This window comes from Lynx canadensis, chromosome A1 (assembly GCF_007474595.2).
Source record: "Lynx canadensis isolate LIC74 chromosome A1, mLynCan4.pri.v2, whole genome shotgun sequence".
NCBI classification, from domain to species: Eukaryota; Metazoa; Chordata; class Mammalia; order Carnivora; family Felidae; genus Lynx; species Lynx canadensis.
Genome location: NC_044303.2, coordinates 127,965,682 through 127,971,201, shown reverse-complemented (window position 1 = coordinate 127,971,201; position 5,520 = coordinate 127,965,682). Strand labels below are relative to the sequence as shown.

The window sequence follows — 5,520 nt, the reverse complement described above, 5'->3', positions numbered from 1 at the left end:
TTGTTCAAAAGCTCTTCAGTTTGGTAAATGATTTTTCTTATATTTAAAAATATACCTGACTTGTAATTATATAGTAAAAACAAAAGCATCATTAAAAATTAATTGAGAATACAGGAAAAAGAAATTGTTCATTAATTGAAAGAAAGAAGAAAACTAATAGTGAGAAGCAGGTTAGGTTAGGTTTAAATGATTCCATTTATTCTGGAAAGAAGATCACAAACTGTATTGTTACTGTTGGAGAAGCAAGAATAAGAGTTTCAGATAGATATTCTGACATAGCTCTATTGAGCAGAAAAGTGGCAACAATTTCAGAGGAAAAAAGAAATTTGTATACTTCTTTGAAATGGTTCCAACTATTAATAATGCAGTGAATTGAAAAAAAAACTGATTTATACTGCATAATACTTCCTTTTATTTCCTTTCTTGTTTGGAAAGATACCAGCTTGATGCCTTCCTAGGCATTCTTTGGACACTGCCATTAGTCCCACTTGCATCTGTAAAGGGGAGAGAGAATGCCTTAGTCAAGTATGTTTTCAGTCCTACATAGAGGAAAGTAGGGGGACTGCCTTGTTGCTCTTGAAACATAGCTTTTCTCAGACTTTGTACATGGGCCACATACGGACAAAGTGCTGATACTTAAATGTTGGAGGAGACATTTCCTACCATGAAGAAGGAGAAGAAGAAGAAGAAAGAAGAGGAGGAGGAGGAGAGAAGGAAGAGGAAGAAAGAAACCCATGAAGAAATACCAAACAGCATTTTTGCACAGCATTAAACTTAATTGCTCCCACTTAGAGAAGGAAACAGTGAGCAAAGTGAGCATTTATTTCCATTGATGGTGTTTCATCAATGACTTGTATACTGAGCATCCACTATATGGAGAACATTGGATTTCCAGCACTCTGGACAGTCTGAGAGATGGTTCCTGATTCTGGCAGCTTTAGTATTCATTATATGATATGTATAAAATGTACATATTCAAGTGTGTCAAAATTGTGTACAGAAAATAGAATAATTACACTTCCAACAAGCCATTGTAAGTCTTAAATAAGATTTTAAATAATAAATGTACAGTGGTAGCTTCCATAAATTATTTTAGCGTTTGATCTTTAAGTAATACAGTAATACAAAAAAAAAGTACAAGAAAAATATGTTGTACATATATTGCTCTGAAATCCTCTTGGCTCCTGAAAAAAGCCAACCTTGTAGGAAAATACTAAATAAAGGAAGACAAATAAAAATTGAATTTGGATTTTAGTGTCAAATATTACTCTGATTTCTTTGGGGTAATAGTGATACATGTTTTAAAATGCTTTAGTAATAGAGTGGCATTTGTCTACTGGAAGTGGCAGAAATACAAAATTGCAAGCTGGCCCTGACAGTAGAAACCCCTGAAGATAAACAGAGGTTTGTAATGGAAAAGGTACATCAACCTTAACTCTGGCCAGCTATCTCAGCCTTGGCAACTGCTTGCCTTGATTTCCAGCCAGGACCACTCCTGGGTACCTTAATCTCAGAAGCAGCAGCCACATCATATACCAGCTGGAGGAAGATCTTCAAGAGGAAACATTGGGCATTCTCCCTACTATGGGAAAGATCCACATAATATTTAATTCTGTGTCAAGGAAAGAGGCTGAAATAATCCTAATATTGGGTCTTCGCCCAGATACAAATTTTCAGCAACCTGTACAAAAACCATTCTGGGCAACTTTGCCAGGTCACATCCCTTATCTTTGGAATCCCCAGCATGGGGCTCCTCGTCAACAAGCTCTGTGAATCAGCCAGGAAACACCAAACTCCATTTCTCAAAGAAGGCTGAAGCAAGAGGAGGTGCAGAGGAAAGCTCAGGGGCAGTGGGGGGCAGTAGGGGAGGGAGGCGTGGGCACAGGGAGGGGAAGGATCAGGAGGACAGGTCTGACTTCTGACTGGCTGAGGTGGTTTTGGAGAAAGTCGCAGCCCCGGCTCACCAGTCAGGAGCTGTCCAACTTTTCAGCTGCTCCGGTCTCAGGGTTCAGGCGCTCTGGACCGACTAGGCTGCTCTCACTACCACCGCTGCTTTTTCTGCGTCTGGAGCTAACAATTCCTGCTTTCGCCGCAGGCGCCGAAAGGAAGGAAAGAAGAAAGGGAGGAAGGAGGGACTGACTGTTAGTGAAGCAGCGCACCGTGCGCCCTAGTCTTGGTGAACTGGGGAGCCCAGGAGCGTGTCTCTACCACAACCACTGTGGAGGGAGCCCTGTCACGTTCTGTGACCCCTCCTGCTGGCAGAGCCCCCTTTCGGTCGGCCTGAGCCTCTGGTGGCTTCAAGTGAGAAGCTGAGCCCAGCCTCTGTTCAGCTCCAGAAGCGGCGGCGGCGGCGGCGGCAGCAGCAGCAGCGGCAGCAGTATCCGGGAGGCGCTCCGGCCAGCGCGGTGAAACCGGCTGGGCAGCAGGGAGCAGAGCTGTGAGCCAGGATGGAGGCAGAGGAGAGCAGCGTGCCGACCCAGGCGGGCAGCGGCGAGGGCAGCGACGGCGCTGGAGGGGCTACACTCAAAGCCCCCAAGCACCTCTGGAGGCACGAGCAGCACCACCAGTACCCGCTCCGGCAGCCCCAGTTCCGCCTCCTGCACCCCCATCACCACCTGCCCCCGCCGCCACCGCCCTCGCCCCAGCCCCAACCCCAGTGCCCGCTGCAGCCGCCACCGCCACCCCCCCTGCCACCGCCCCCGCCACCTCCCGGGGCCGCTCGAGGCCGCTACGCCTCGAGCGGGGCCACCGGCCGCGTCCGACATCGAGGCTACTCGGACACCGAGCGCTACCTGTACTGCCGCGCCATGGACCGCACCTCCTACGCCGTGGAGACCGGCCACCGGCCCGGCCTGAAGAAATCCAGGATGTCCTGGCCCTCCTCCTTCCAGGGACTCAGGCGGTGAGTGGAGAGCGTCCCCTCCCCCATTCAGGCACGGGGTCACCTCCCCAGTTCCAGATTCTCCTCGTTGCTCTATTGATCACTAGCAATCCAGGACCCAGGGCTAAATTCTGTTCCAGGAATTGAGGGAGGGAAAGCAGGGGCGTGTCTGTCCTTGCTTGAGAGGGTCAGGAATCAGGTGTGTGTAAGAGATCCTGAAAGTACAGTATAAATGGTTGTGTGCGTGTGTGTGTGTGTGTGTGTGTGTGTGTGTGTGAGAGAGAGAGAGAGAGAGAGAGAGATTGACAGAGAGGGAGAGAATGAAAGATTTCCAGTTGTCTATACCACCCACCACCCCCTCCCCACCCACTTCAGTCCCACCCCGGCAAGTGGGACTTAACAGGAAGAATTCAGTTTGCTTGGGTGCAGTACAGGAAGAGTGAAGGAAAGGAGTGGGGTGTTGAGCCAGGGAGATTCTCAGTAGTCAGTCGACTCCCCCCAGAGTGAGGGGGGTTGGTGGGGCAGATCTGATGGTGACTAGGAATGGGTGAGACAGCTTGGTCCCAGGATTGCAGCTAAAAGGCTGAGACCAACTCCCTTTCTCTTTGTCAAGTTGGGAAGTAAATTGAACAGCTAAACGGGAGAACAAACACGTGGGTGACTTGGAGAGTTTGGAGCAAAATGTTCAGCAATCCTCAGGAGAGGGATGAGTGAGGGATGGAAGGAGGGAGCTGAGGACTCTGTGGGAGTTACACTGTGTCGGTATGTGGTGTGTGCAGGCTGTGTGTGTATCCATCCATTTGTCTTTGCAGAATCCCAGGAAGAAAGTACCTCGTTTTATTTAGCAGCAGGAAAGATGCAGAGATTTGATTACAGTGATTTCCCCTTAATGTAAAGTGCTCCGGAAGAGAGGGCAAGGAGGCTGCATATCACCCAGAGTTTTAATAGAAGCCAACTGCTCCTTTTCCAAGGAACTGAGTAGTGTAAAGAACCAATTATAGCTGCTTTGAGAAGTCAGCTCAGATTCTTAAGTCAGGTATGGAGGTGGAAGTTGGGCCCTCTCCCTGCAACCCAGCAACAGATCCTTTCTTCCTTATTCCAGGCCCTCCAAGGCAGGAATCCCCTGCCCCACACAGATGCACACAAATAAGGTTTCAGGAGATGCTGGCAAAGTAGAGCTGTCATCATCCAACCTCAAATGTGGGCAGGCATTGATAGAATACGCATCCAAGCCATACATCTGGCTGATGGGTTATTGTAAATTGTAAATCAGGTTGGGGTGCAGAAACAGGAAAACCTGAGGCTGGGATTTTTGTCTAATTGTTAGTGACAGTAGGTTGGGTTTATCAAAAAATATTAATAATGTTTAAATGTCTTTCTCTCCTTCCTCTTCCTTCTTTGCTCCCTCCCCCTCCCCAATCTCTTTCTTTTTTTATAAGCATGTCTCTGTGTCTTGTGTACACTATGGCCAAAGGAAATCCAGCCGAATAGAATATCCCAACCCTGATGTGCCCACATTCTCCTCATACCCTTTGCCTTCCTCACACTCAGGCAGTGGACATTTTTCATGCTGATGTCCTTATACCTGTTAGATAAAAATAAAGAGAATTATGGTTAATAATCACAGCTTGGTTCAATTTAAACTTTAAAGATTGGTGTGATTTGCAAACATTCATAAATTAATATGCAAATTTCATTTTACACCTCAAAGTGCTAAAACCCACATGCTGTGTTACCCTTTGTTTGAAAAAGTGAATGTCTTCCACTTGTGTTGAGCACTAGGTATGTGGGTCCCCGGTGGTGGAATAAGGCAAACATGGCACTTTGAATATTTGACCTGTTAAAATTTGTGAGACTGGGGCTTTAACAAATATGGAATAAGAACAAGGGTTCTCGATTAATCTGTAGGTTGATTGACTTTGTAGAGTCTCTTAATTAAATTCATTTTTTGATAAAATAGAATATGTCTGAGAGGATGGAGAGGGAGAGTAAGCTAATTGGAGTAGAGCTATTGCATCACTGATTTGAATTTATTGTTTGCTGTCCTCTCTACACTAATTATTTTTCTCTTTGAAATTTAATTGAATGGTTCAAAGAAACCTAAAGTTATGTAATATTTACCCATAGCTTCCACTGTAGCTCATCTGATAAATCATTGTCATTCTATTTAAGAATTATTAGACTTACAGTTCTTTATATCACTTAGGTATTTCCCAAACACTCATGCATTGCATGTCAAACTTTTCCTTATTAGAAGTGCCTTTGCAAATAAATGTACTTTTTAAGAGGGACTTGGATATTAATTTCATTCTTTAAAGACAAGGGTAGCAATGCTTTAACATTATCAAAAAATCACATTTATTAACTTATTCAAACCTATTGATGGTACTGAAATGAAATGATATTATCCCCATTTTATAGATAAGAACATTGAGCTCTAGAGGATATGAGTAACTTGTTCAGTAGCACATTGACTATGAGTGCCAGAGCTAAGACTGAAACCCAGGTCTCCTGCCTCAGCAAAGACAGTGGGTGCTCCAAAAATAAATGTGCGCAGAACCTGGGCATGTTGACAGCATCAAGAAATATATAAAACCGAACATGAAGTTAATATTGATTGATACCACAGGACATAAAGT

The 5,520-nt window shown here is 45.2% G+C and overlaps 1 long non-coding RNA gene across 1 annotated transcript; it reads right to left on the bottom strand.

Annotated features, from left to right (window-relative positions):
* Positions 1-273: 273 nt before the first annotated feature.
* LOC115518165 lies at positions 274-3,144 on the bottom strand. The gene is made up of 3 exons (XR_003970189.1): positions 2,793-3,144; positions 1,965-2,080; positions 274-494 (listed from the first exon to the last, which is right to left on the bottom strand). It is a non-coding gene; the product is annotated as an uncharacterized LOC115518165 (long non-coding RNA).
* Positions 3,145-5,520: the final 2,376 nt, after the last annotated feature.